Source organism: Nipponia nippon, unplaced genomic scaffold (assembly GCF_047370975.1).
Source record: "Nipponia nippon isolate SJK-2023a ecotype South Korea unplaced genomic scaffold, ASM4737097v1 scaffold_9, whole genome shotgun sequence".
NCBI classification, from domain to species: Eukaryota; Metazoa; Chordata; class Aves; order Pelecaniformes; family Threskiornithidae; genus Nipponia; species Nipponia nippon.
Window position 1 is genome coordinate 31,140,546 of NW_028262413.1, and position 14,035 is coordinate 31,154,580.

A 14,035-nucleotide genomic window follows, 5' to 3' on the forward strand; every position below is an offset into this window, starting at 1 on the left:
GCTTCATACCTCTTGTTTCAAACAATGACCTCCCTGAAAAAATTGACACATCAGAAGCTTTATAACATAGCTTCTCCAGGTGTCAGAGTCCTGAGGTGATGTATTATCTGCTGTGGAAAGCTCATTCCCAAATTCCTGTAGAAAAGGTTAATTTCTTGGTTGCTTTTTCAACAGTAATTCATTCATCGGTGGCAAAATTCAAGTTCAGTTTGGCTACCATCACTTCAAACTGGGCAATTTGCTATGTTCTTTCCACTTTGGATTCAGATTGTAAATGAAAGAGTTCCTCTTCTGGAATCTTTAGCCTCAAAGGATAAAAGAGCTATTTTAAGAGTTCTCTAGAAGTGACCTCGTATGTATGAAAGTAAAGAGATTACAAACTCTATATGCTTGTAAACTGCTTCTCTTGTCCATGTCATGAGTAGCAAACACAAGCATAAGTATATAGACTGCCTTCTGACAAGTCTGAAATGTCAACAATAGTTATCCCAAGCTTTCTGTGATCGGTGGAAATACGTATACATGATAGGCATCTGCAGTCCCCCAAATAACTAAGTTTTTCCTTTTGTGTCTCGTATTGATGCTGAAAATAACATGGTAGTGAAGTGGTGTGGTCAGTTGACCTTCGTTGGCTGTCAGGTGCCCACCAAGCCGCTCTATCACTCCCCCTCCTCAGCTGCACAGGGGAGAGAAAATACAACGAAAGTCTCATGGGTCAAGATAAGGACATGAAGATCACTCACCAGTTACCGTCATGGGCAAAACAGACTTGACTCAGGGAAATTAGTTTAATTGATTGCCAGTCAAATCAGAGTAGGGTAACGAGAAGTAAAAGTAAATCTTAAAACACCTTCCCCCCCACCTCTCCCTTCTTCCCGGGCTCAACTTCACTCCCGATTTTCACTACCTCCTCCCCACCAGCGGTGCAGGGGAGTGGCGAATGGGGGTTGCGGTCAGTTCATCACACGTCATCTCTGCCGCTCCTTTCTCCTTGCTCTCTTCCCCTCTCCAGTGTGGAGTCCCACCCACGGGCTGCAGTTCTTCATGAACTGCTCCAGCATGGGTCCTTTCCATGGGGTGCAGTCCTTCAGGAACAGCCTGCTCTAACATGGGTCCCCCAAGAGGTCACAACTCCTGTCAGCAAACCTGCTTCAGCGTGGGCTCCTCTTTCTGCAGAGTCACAGGTCCTGCCAGGAGCCTTCTCCAGTGCAGGCTTCCCACAGGGTCACAGCCTCCTTCGGGCACATCCACTTGCTCTGGCGTGGGGTCCTCCACAGGCTGCAGGTGGATATCTGCTCCACCATTAACGTCCATGGGCTGCAGGGGGACAGCCTGCCTCACCATGGTCGTCACCACAGGCTGCAGGGGAACCTCTGCTCCAGCACCTGGAGCACCCCCTCCCCCTCCTTCTTCACTGACCTTGGTGTCTGCAGAGTTGTTCCTCTCACATATTCTCACTCCTCTTTTCCAGTTGCTGTTGCACAGCAGTTTTTTCCCCTTCTTAAATATGTTATCACAGAGGCGTTACCACCATCGCTGATTGGCTCAGCCTCAGCCAGCAGCGGGTCTGTCTTGGAGCCGGCTGGCATTGGCTCTATCGGATATGGGGGAAGCTTCTGGCATCTCCTCACAGAAACCACCCCGTAGCCCCCCCCGCTACCAAAATCTTGCCACGCAAACCCAATACAAGCGGTTTCTTAATTACAGGGTTAATGTAACAGAACACTTATACGCTTGTTTGAATGGGGCCTGAATTATTCTCAAATTCATCTGGATTCTTTATTGAAAGGTCAAAAATTGCTCTTGAAGAACGTCACAAATGAGGTCATGTAATACTTTCTAATGGACTCCACCTCTTCTTTCATGAAAGGTAATACTCATAAGACAGGCTAAATTTGGTTATTCAGATATGATGGTGCTGAGCAGAAATTAGTAACTTATTATCAGGACAGTCATTTTTTCCTATTTGGAGGAAGGAGGTCTACTTATTGTCAACCTCAGACAAGTCTATCAAGACAAAGGGTAGTGAATATTAACAGCTAAATAATTTACAAGTAACTCCACTCGAGATTAATTTGGGGTAAACAGAAGCAGTAGATGATAATAATCCCATCAATCACTTGGTGTTTCACAACCAGTTTCAAGCAATGCCATTAGATTCTTTTTAAAGACATACAACAAGTTTTCCAGAGCCCTCCGCTGCCAAGCTAAGTAACCCCACAAGGCAAGTGTATCCTTTCCTGACTGATCACTTCTATTGAAGAGCATCAAGAATAAACAAATAAGGTAGCTGTGAATTAACTTGGAAGGACTGGCTTTTAATTGTTGCATTTCAGTGATTATTGTTTTCTCACTCCAACCAAAAATAGTTTATGGAAATGAAAAATCTTTCGGTATTTTATTGAAATCTACAGAAAATAAAGATTTTTAAAAAATGCAGTGCTTGGCAGCCCGAAGTGTGTGTGCAATTGGTGATGTTAACAGAGACTGTAATACTCTGTAACGTATGCTTTGTTTAGGTTGTACCAGCATGCCAAATCTGTTAGCAGCTTTCCAAACAGAAAGGAATGTATGGAGCGTGTCTCATTTTAAAAAGTGAAGTTAGGAACTTGTAAATTATTCGGTGTGTTCAAACGCCTGTAGCAACAAGGAGTTTGATTTCAATGGGGATCTGCAAAGGCACAGGGGTCATTTAATTTCATATTACTTGAATATGCAGGGAGTAAGTACTTAATGTGCACTATGATTTTATTCAGGTTCTAAGCTCTACAGTAATTAATTTGCAAAACAAAACAGTAAGTAGAAACTAAATTTTCTTTTGCTCCATATATGTAAACAGGAAAAGTCTGAATTACATTAGAATAGGTTAGTATTAATACAGATTTATTTCTTGAAACCCTTCCATGCCTCCTCCTAGAATTTCCGTTCTTCTGTAGGTGTATGGCCATTCCAAGTCACTTATCACGATAAAGCCTGGTATGTGGATGTGAAATAACAATCATCTTAACCATATGCATGTAGCTAGAGGAATTACTTATGAAGTTTTATTGCTTTTATTCAGGCCTGTCCCACTGCAGGTGAAACAGATTCTTTGTGACAAGGTGGCTAAAAAGCAGTGTGTGTGGCAGCAGTTTCCCATCTAACTTTCTGTTTTCATCTGGCTGTTCTTCCCAAATCATACGTTTCTTGTATTAAGTTTTCTTTGTCTGATTTTTCTCAAAATATGATTTTTATAATCAAATTATGATTCATACAATGAAAATTTGAACCAAAATATGAAAACTGTGGATGAGCATATGCCAACCAGGAGGTACATTCTCCTTTCGTGTAAGAAACATGGCTCACTTAATGGATTTTTGTCTGTTTTTAACAACTATTCCATCAGTTTGACTGGGATATTGAAAGCTGATGCATTTTCTACAAGTAGCCTTTTGGCAGGAAAAATGTGTGTGTGATTTGATAAATATGCATCTTGATTTAGTTGGCTTGCTGTCAAAGTGAGAAAACCAGAGGCAATTGCTAGAGCTGAGTGCGTGGATGGAGGTTGGTGTCCGGAGCCTGTTGGTCTGGGACCAGGTGTGAACCACCTGCAGCCCAAGAGGCAAGTGGGGTCTGTGCAGGATTGGCTTATCTCCTCATGGTGGTGGCAAAGTGGCTGAGAGCAGAAACTGCACATAACTGTGGGAAACCGTTTATTGTCCAAGGACACTAGCTGTTGTGTGATTCCCACCCCCCCCAGTAAAATCCCAGTCTTACAAAGAGCTCCAAGTGCATGGAGCTCCTGCTGGAATCAGCTCAGTTGGGATGAGGGGATTCAGTCCCCACAGAGCTGAATGCAGCACTGAGGCACTACAGTCAGGAAGGACGTATGCAGTTAAGGAACATGTGTAACAGTATGACAAAAATAATTTACTAATACGTTGAGAGAGTTAATGTATTTAGAACGTGTACAGAGAAAAAACTTGGAGCTTCTGAGTTCCACTGTGTACTTTGAAAAGTCTCAATCACTGTAGCAACAAATGAATATTGTAATAGGAGACCACAGAAGAGAGTTTAGACGTGTCAGGATGTAAGTATATATGGCTAGAGAAAGTCCTGTTGTACCCTTAAAATCAAGCTCTATTAGTTTTCAGAAGACAGAATCCTCTCCTGATGTTACTAGTATGTGGTATATGAAGCTGTAGTAGCATGATGGCAGTTAAAAAGCTTTCACAAGCTCAGTCTACAAAAGCCGCTTTCTTATTGGTGCAATTGCAGATGTTGAATCTGGTGACAAGACTGAAAGCTATGTAGACGCTTCCCAAGAGTTTTGTATTCTTGTATATCAAACTTTCTGTTTTGGGGCTGTGACCCTTTTAGAGATAATGTGTATCCCTGCTGAAGATTTCAATAGGACTAGGCAGATGCTTGAAGTGAGCCTTGTACTTCAGTGTTTCACTAAACTAAGGAGCAAAATCTCTGGATAGTACTGTTGTAGCCCTGATGTAGCCTACACATACAGAGGTGCAGGTCCGTTGACATGTTTCAGTAGACCCACTGATGTACTCAGAAAAAACAGAGAAGTTTTAAGGTTATTAAGGTTGGGTTGGATAGTTTTAATAAATTAATTAGTCATATAGCTGTAGATTGATTACATTCTTTTTTTGTGTGTGTGTGTCAAGGTTTTTTCCACTTTGGAACAAGAAAATTTAGCTTGCAGTGGACTTTGTTACTGTATTCTCTTTAAATCTTTATTCTTAGTTGAAGTAAATAAACCAACACGGTAAAGAGAGCTGATAGCTACTCCATCTGTATTATGGCACACAATGATGGCTGGAAGTTAAAGGTTTGATATATAGATCTATTTTTTTATTGCCAGCCGCTGCCCCTGAAGAAAGTATTAAAATTTCCAGATGAGTAACCAAACAATAAATAGATGAGACAGTTGCTGTGAATATCTGATTTTTTGCATAATAATGAGATATTGCTGGATAATACACTTTGCAGTCCACAGTTTGTCTACATTATCATTTTGATTGGACAAATGCATAAGAACGATATACAAGTAAAGCCATGCCAAGTCTTTTATTTTAAATTGACTCCATGTGAGAGTTCAGTTAAATTTCCAGGACATTTTAAAAACAAAACAAAATCTAGGAATATCCCTACACACACACACACAGGCATTCACTTGCACACATACACAATACGCGAAATATATAGCCAATACCTGGTCTCACAATTACTTATGCACGGCAGAAACATTGTGTGCAAACTACAAGCTCTTTTTCGTGCCAGTTAGGTAGAATTAGGGTCGTTTTTAGTGAGCATCTTCTTTCTTGCCTTGCAGAAGGCTCACAGAAACATATGTAAGGGAGCCTTTCACCTCACAGTAGGACCTTGTTCTGTGCCAGAAGAGGCCAAAGCAAAGGAGGCTTTGGGATCAGTCACGAATGGTGGGGTGGATAGGTGAATGCCTCACTGCATTCACAGTGGAAAGAAACCTGAAGTCTAGCCATGCTGATCTTCATGGAAAAAAATGTTAGTCTACACGCCTCAAATAAATCTGAAATCTAGTACTATTTTGGTGCAATTTTGAAGGGGGGCAAATACTGTGCCCATCGAAGCCACTGACAGATTTCTTATGGTTGCACATAAGGGTGCTGCTGACAGCACTGAAACAACATCTCTGTCACTGCTATCATTGCTAGGAGATGACTAGCAATATTGCCAGTATCAATGTGTAGGTCAAAGCTTGTTCTCAGTTAGAAAGCTAGTTGTCACAGTAAAACTAATCCCTTGTTTTTAGTTCATTCCAAACATTTTTGTTTTAGAGTTCTATTGATAAAGATGGGACCAGAGTTTTGTTTTTTTTCTAGAAAAAAAAAAAGAAAAGCTGTATTTTATTTTATTGTGCTTTATTTGAACATAGTTAACTGTGTTCTGCATTTGACCATGTCATCTGGACAGGAAAATGTGTAGGCCCAAGCTTCAAGATTAGTTTCTTCTGGTAGGCAGGTCTCCAAGTCCTGTTGTTGGTCTGGTTTAGTTCTGAGCCCTCTAAATCCTGCAGTTATGTCATCTTGTTCTTGCTTTTTGCTGTGTTCTTCTTACATCTCTCAGTCCTCTCCAAGTCTTCCCACAGATGTTTGCTTCCCCCATGTTTTGAGAGGGCAGGGTCCTGTGTTCCTCGCACCTCACACTCCTGGTGACTGGAGTGGGAGTTCTTGCTGTGCAAACAACTGAAAAAGCTTACTTACACAGGGCCCAGTTTCAGACCTGTGAAGCACTAGCAACTCAACTGGAAACAACTGAGTACAGCATCTGCTGGTTAAACTGAGGAGCTGGCTCGTCTCCGCCTTCCTTTTTTTCTCTGTGTGTGTGCACCAGATAAGAAATCCACACACCTAAGGAAACCGGTAAAGAAGTAAGCAAGCCCGGCAAATATGACTTAGATGGGTGCTAAAATTATTTACAGGCATCAGCTAACCTCAGCAATAGAGAGATGAAAACTGTTGCTAGGTTAAAAAAACTTACGGAGCTACTGTATTGCAGCTCTGCTGGTACATACATGATTTAATTTACAGAAGGACATATATGTCCTAATGGTGCCTCCATACCAGGTTTATATAGTGGTAGATTTCTGACCCTGTTTCTTCACCAGGCCATACTCACAGAATTGAAAAATAGTGCAGGATTTTCCATAAATTTAAAGTATCTATCAGCATTTCTGTCATGACAGACAACATAAGAAGAGCTGTCATGATGTACAGACATCAGTGTTGCACCCAGAAGCCATTTAACAAAAAAAAAGAAATGGGACCAGATTTTGGCCTAGTTATTCACCTGCTGGTGAAATGTCTCACGCTGAGAAGTGACATCTGGACTGTGTCCCACTTCAGTTCCTCACAATCCCTCATGCCGTAATCAATAAATAGGCATTTTGTGGGTTCTTTTTCCTCAGTCTTGCAGGTCCAGCCCATATTTACAAAACATAGAGTCAAATTCAAGCCTTAAAGCACAGACTGTTTTCATCTAGCAACATGACATTCCCTGCCCTGGCAAAATTCCAGCTTACTGCATTTGACCTCAGAAACAAGATGCATTTTGCTCCTACTGTGCTGCTGGAATTATGTAACTGAACAATTAATTATATTTTAAAGATTATAATATGGATAATGGGTAGCAAACTTGGAGAAGTCATCAGGCTAAGTGTACTGCAGGTGCACCGTCTTTTCTTAGTGGAATTTGATTCATTCACAAAATGATTTTTCTATTCAAAACAACTGTCATGCTTCCTTTATCCATGGATAATTAAATAAGCTTTCAAATTTATTCATGTATTCTAATTTACATAAGGTACCAACCCAAAAAAACCCTCCGCTCACCCAGACAAAAGACATAAAATACATAGAAAGATAAATCTAAATGTCAGCCACAGCACAGTAAGAACAGTTGTGGCTGGTGAGGGCACTGTTGCTGTAGCTTGGAGTCTGGCCCTGGGTGATCTCTGGTAAGCAGTGGTAGCTGGGGCTGAACCAAACTGAGTACTGCCAGTGAGTTTTCTTGTCTTCTCCTTTTCTGAGGTCATATTAGGAAAGTATGTGTCTGAGGTATTAAAACTGTCCTGTACAGGGCTTTTATAATCTCTTTATTCCCAGATTCTTTAGCTCAGGTTTCTAGGGTACAATCAGGTACTCAGAGCAAGAGTTTCCCCTTTTATTGCATTCTTCCAGGTGCTGGTCGTTGTACAAGGCCCTCTGCAGTAAGAGAATTCCATCCAAAGCTTATCAGCTCTGTGCTGCTGTTCTGAGCCCTCAGGCTTCCTACAGCTGAGGTTCACATTTCCCAGAGGTTAGTTATTTTCACAGTTTTAGTTTCTCCTGTGATTCCTCCTACCATAGGACTTGAATTCTTCACAAGCATTTGTGCACACAATTGCACAGCATCACTGTGAGTTTGGCAAATGGTGTTCATTTCTTTATGGGGAGCAGGCACAAAGGGGCCCAACATATGTTTGCAGCAAAGAATATATAGGTCACGTCTCAGAAATACTAGCTATAAAGATACTTAGGTGCTGGAGCAAGTAACATAGGTTCTTGTGAAACTCTTTGCAAGTTTAGAGAAGAAGGTATACAAGCACTTTAAAGGCGGTCCAGGCCTATTTCATACTGTCTGGGTACAGCAAGATGATTGCATGATCTCCTGAGATCCCATCTGCATTTTTTTTTTTCTACAAGACCTGAAGGGCACTTTGGGAGTCTGTGAATGGGTTGAAATATTAAACTAGTTTTCCTAAGTTGTAAGCAAGAGGACTGTCGTGGTTTAACCCCAGCTAGCAACTAAGCACCACGCAGCTGCTCGCTTACTCCCCCCTTGGTGGGATGGAGGAGAGAATCGGAAGGGTGAAAGGGAGAAAACTCGTGGGTTGAGATAAAGACAGTTTAATAGGTAAAGCAAAAGCTGTGCGCACAAGCAATGCAAAGCAAGGAATTCATTCAGTACTTCCCATCAGCAGACAGGTGTTCAGCCATCTCCAGGAAAGCAGGGCTCCATCATGCGTAATGGTTACTTGGGAAGACAAACGCCATCATGCCGAATGTCCCCCCCTTCCTTCTTCTTCCCCCAGCTTATATACTGAGCACGATGTCATACGGTATGGAGCAGCCCTTTGGCCAGTCTGGGCCAGCTGTCCTGGCTGTGCCCCCTCCCAGCTTCTTATGCACCTGGCAGAGCACGGGAAGCTGAAAAGTCCTTGACTGGTGTAAATTCTGCTCAGCAAGAACCAAAACATCAGTGTGTTATCAACATTATTCTCATCCTAAATCCAAAACACAGCACTAAACCAGCTACTAAGAAGAAAATTAACTCTATCCCAGCTGAAACCAGGACACGCACTAATGCTTGGACTGTCCTGTCTCTTAACCACAAAGGCCAGAGATATGGTAGCTAAGGGCAGACACAGCTGGGCCTCGGCTCCCCAGCAGCCAGTCCTGTTTAGGCTCTGTGATCACACGTGGTACAATATGCAGGACTCTGTCCACAGCTGGGACAATGCTCCAGTTGGTGACTTCAGGGATTGTGTATGTGGACTGATTTATGATTCTCAAGTGTGTTGTGTAGAAGTGCTTTTTTTTTTCCTCAGACAAGGCAATTCAGCTTCAAACATGTCTGTCTTATTTATAAGCAGTTTAAACTTTACACTCAAGTTATTTTCCTCTCTTTCCCTAAGCTCGTAATTTAAGGGGAAAACCATCAAAAATAAGTACATAACATAGCAGGATACAAACCCTTAAAAAACTAGGAGAACCTTCAGTCTCTGCTTGTTTTCCTTTATGGTATTTTGTTTTATTAATAAGGCTGCCTCTATATTCATGACAAAATAAGAAAGCCATTTCCAATGAAACAGACAGGTCTTTGTTAGACATCAAATATAACTAATATTTGATGTCATAAATATTAATGACTTTCATGTCTTTAGATACTTTAGAATCAATTCCAAACATTTTTGTTTTGATTCACTTCTATTTATTTTTTCACACTGAACTGGTAGAAGGAATTTTACCCTATTTTTCTGTGAAAAATCTGTCAAGTTCTGCAGCCCGATTTAATCTTTTGAAGCCTCTTTTCAAACTATTTGAATTAAGATGTTATTCAATGTATTTTACGTGGCTAAATCTGTACACCCAGGCAAAATTAGCAGTTAGTGTCGCATGACAGAAATGCATATATGATGGCCGTCAGTTTGGCTGTCACTTAGGACTGATTCTGGAATTTACTGGTAAAACAGAAGGGATTGAAAGAGGCAGGCCTTTAACTGGAAACATGTAACAGACCACGTTTTCTGTGGGCACAACAGCATAATCTCGCATCTGATTTCTTGGCCAATTCTCTACAGGTACTAAACAATAATTGGTATTGCCCAATGTGAGTGGTCTCAGGAACTATATATTAATGTTTATTGTTCCTTAAAAGCAGGAAATTCCTCTTTCTGAGTGGAATAGTTCTATATCTTCTCACAAATGTACAAACTCAAATTTTAACATCCTATAAATAAATAATGAATAATGTTATCAGTTGAATGACCTTTGACTCAGAGAGCAGAGTCTTCCAGAGTTTAGATAGCTGAACCTGATATGTCTATAATAATTGGGAGCCAAGATAAAATATCCATCCACATGTGGAGGAGAGAGGATTCTTTGCCTATGGAGTTAAATACAGGGTTAAATACAGGATAGGGGATGTGCCAATATGAGAGAGACAGAATTATTCCTCCAAGAGTTACAAGTTGTTCCATGTATTTGTCCATGTTTGTTTCTAGGGGATTTAATTCTTTCATGTATTTTTTTATATACTAGGATTATAGAAAAGAATCTCTACAAATACGATACTGCACTCTCCTTTTGCCTTAGAATCTTTGTTCTTAAGTAATCCTAGCAATACCAATAACTTGCTGACTATTGCAGCAATAAAATATGGTGGCCGTATTGCAGTCTCAGCTGGTGACATATTTAAGTCCTTTTTTTAAGGCACATTTAGAAGTGATCGAGTACAAACACAGTGTGATACTGAAACAGTTCTTATAACCCAGTCCCTCCTCTTGCTGCTGTAATAGACTGATGTACTGTCTCTGGAGCAGTCAGACTTTTGATGACTAGGTGTAGTAACCCTGCCTTCTTTCCTGTCTAGCTCCGGGTTCTGTTGTCTCCTAAAAAAGCCTGTTTCCTTTGCAGCTCTCCCTCTTCCTGCCATTGGTCGTTGATGTCATTGAGGGAGGCAGCGGATCAATAAATGAAAGTAACCACAAAGTCCAGATCCACCAGACAGTCTGCTTTGGGCACCAGTCACTTGAGTCCGTATTTCTAGATATAAACATTTTATGGTACTAAGAGTTGGGTAGGATGAAGGCAGCTTTGGGGCTGAGAGACTCTGTCCAGTAGTAATTTGCCTTCAAGAGAGCTGTAGCCAAGGAACAGGACAAGGCTGGAGCCTGCATTGCCAAGCCATTGAATTTACAGAGCTTGCCCTAAAAGTGAATGTGCAGAAAAAATACGGGGGGGGCAGGGGGGGGCATGGAGACAGAAACTTTATATCCAGAAGATTAGCTTTATATTAACTGATTTGCCATCAACACAAGAAAAGCAATTCCTATAGAAGCTGTTCTTTTGTCACCAAATAAATCTTGAAAGGCTCGGTCTATACTCAGATCAAAGGAAAAAATAGATGCAAGCCTGGGATGGAAAATGTAGGAAAACAGTAAGTTAAAAAAAAAAACATACCTTAAAAAAAAAAAAAATCTCTGATTGCTTTCAGAGCATAAAGGAAAGAAATCCCATGTTCTTTCCAAGCCTGTGGAACATCATAGCTGTTGTAAATAGGCCAGTCCCAAAGAGAGCACACATGTTCCAAATGGGAGGAGATTATTTGCTGCATCATTTTAGCATGTTTGATTTATCAGTAACTAATGGAAAGTTGACAGGGACTTTGAGCAAAATAATTCAGTGTGTCATAAGCCCAAGATCTGGCATAAAAAATGTTTTACTTATGGTATATTCATATGGTGAGAACATAGCCAAGTTGTTAGCATTAATGAAATCCATCCTAATTCCTCTTTGTAAGATGCATTATTAATCTGCTGTTATTAAACAGGGAGTTTAAAGCAGTTGGGACAAAGAGTAGGACAAGGAGGCAAAATACATGTGAAAATTGCACCATTCAGAGCAAGAACTTAGAGGTTGAACAGATTTGCTTCAGTTTAGCAATGAGACTGATGTATTCGCTTGGGTTTTTAGGTAATTTTGGGAATAGAGAATATTGTCTAGTGAGTCCTGGTCACTAACTGTGTTTCGGTGGTATTAACTAAATTTGCAGTGTTTTATCCCGGTTTGCTGAGAAGGTGAGACTTATGAGACCATGTTTTGCGCCTGTTGTCTTCTCTCAATCAACCCAAGCAATGTTCAATGTTTTGGCCAGCTTCAGTCAAACTTGAGAGGAGCAAAACTATTCTTTCTACTAACTGAGTTCCTTATTTTTTAAAGTGTTTTCTTAAATATTTTCTTAAAATATTGGCCGGATAGAAAACACAGGCTCAAACTAGACCCTTCTTGAGCGAAAGGCAGTCTGAACTCAAGCACTGTTCATTTTGTGTGACAGTAGCAGGCCAGCCAGTGGGTGCATCCTCTGACAAGTCAGCAGGCAGCTTGCTATTTCATCTGCTCTTGTAGGTTAGGCTATCAGATGGGAAACAGGAAGGGAGGGCTGTTCAGGCAGGTGTAGTTTAGGGAACAAAGGACATGATCTGTAGGGAATCAGGTAAATTTATTCCAGTGCTTACACTACAATATGCTTTTCAGTACTGTTCTGTGTTAGCCATCCCCACTGAGATCAACGGGAGTTGTATTGTGGACTAAAAGGATAACAGCATAAAGAACAGTGATGTACAATCTTGAAAAGCCTCCATGTCCAGAGAGAGCTCCCTGAGTGCTAGCACTAATAGCATCTTACAGAACTTACAGAATAAAATCCTAGTACTGCTCCCACCAAGGTCATGGAAAGGTCTTATAAGAACAGATTAACGTTTCTATTGTGTCAGGGTCTGGATGCTGCACTATTTGAGAAAACACTTGATAGCAATATTTTGGCAGATCTTTCTCTGGCGGTTGATTTTCCAGTGATGTGTGTGTTAATTACGCAGTTTCAGCAAGTAAAAGTTGAAATGGAAACATCCAAGAATAGTCTGAATCATTTGTTTTACACAGTTGTACATGCTGCTTTGCATTGCTTGGTGACTTCCAAGGAACAGATAAGTAGATGGCACCTTATTGCCTAGAGTTTTGAATTGTCCACAGAGACTGAGAAATGTAATTTTATTTTGAAAAGAAGACAAAATTGATCACATTTTCATGCCCATTTGCTTGAGCCTAGTGTGCCTGATGCTTTCCGTGCACGTAGTAGATACTGGCATACATAATTTAGCAGTGTAGGAACTTTGTATATGAACTTCAGTTTGACAGTCTTGCTCTGTGTGACTAAAATGAGACCAGTTCTGCTGGGTTGAAATAAGGAGCATACAAAGGAGATTTTAGTAGGTTGCTGAAGAGATTAGTGTTTGTTCACTCAATTTATTATAGTTAGTGCAATAATCGAGGAGGTTTTCCCTCCATACAGACAATATGAGTCAATCACAATTCTTTCAGAGTCAAGAGAAGGTTTAGGCAGAATGAATAAATATTTGTAAGAAAGAAGTTTTCTCTTTTCAAATTTACAATTACTATTTACTATTGCAAACAGCAAAAGGGTATGGTGTATGGTGTAGCATGCTTGGAAGAGTGGAACATTTTCTAAGGCCCAGAGAGAGGCCAGGGTCCGGAGCTTCTGCGAGATAAATTAGCCTCTCTGAAGTCTTGTGCTACTGCAGCACAGGCTTTTCTGGTGCATGAATTACCTGAGCTAACACAAAACAAATGACCAAAACACTGCTCCAAGGTCTGCAGCGCAAGGGGTAGCTCAGGCTTTCCTCTCAGCTGATGCTGTGAAGAAGTGGACGGGCATGATTTGCATCCCCCACTCCAGGGAGAAAGGCTTTTAGCATTGCTGTTCTGAGAGATACAAGGAATTCCACCTTATGTCAGGATACTCCGAGGATCCAGGCTTATATAATGATGCTTGCTGGTTTTCTATGAGATCAGTTCCCAGCCTTCCTAATAGGTATTTCCAGAGCTAAAGTGGATGAATACTGACAGCTTCTGCTTTGTATCCTCAAAAGCTGAAGGAGAAGACAATGCTGAAAATAGTACTTAACTCTGTGCTGTTGACCTCCTACCCAACTGTGCCACATCCACATTCACAGAACCATAACCTCCCTGACTTGCATTGAGAACTAAGGAACGCATTGTTACTGACCCAAATTCATCCCATTGAGTTTCTTTGCAGCGGCATTTGACCGCAAAACTCTCCTTTTAAGCAGTATCTCTTTACTTCGAAAGAAGAAAAAAAAAAAAAAAAATCACCCAGAGCTTGATCATGGAGAAACAGTTTGGGGTTTGAGGTTGCTTTA

General features: G+C 40.9%; 1 long non-coding RNA gene across 1 annotated transcript in view; it reads left to right on the forward strand.

Moving 5' to 3' along the window:
- The window catches only part of LOC148050254 (uncharacterized), a 300,584-nt gene that overhangs the window by 136,542 nt on the left and 150,007 nt on the right, over positions 1–14,035 (forward strand). The window lies entirely within an intron of this gene.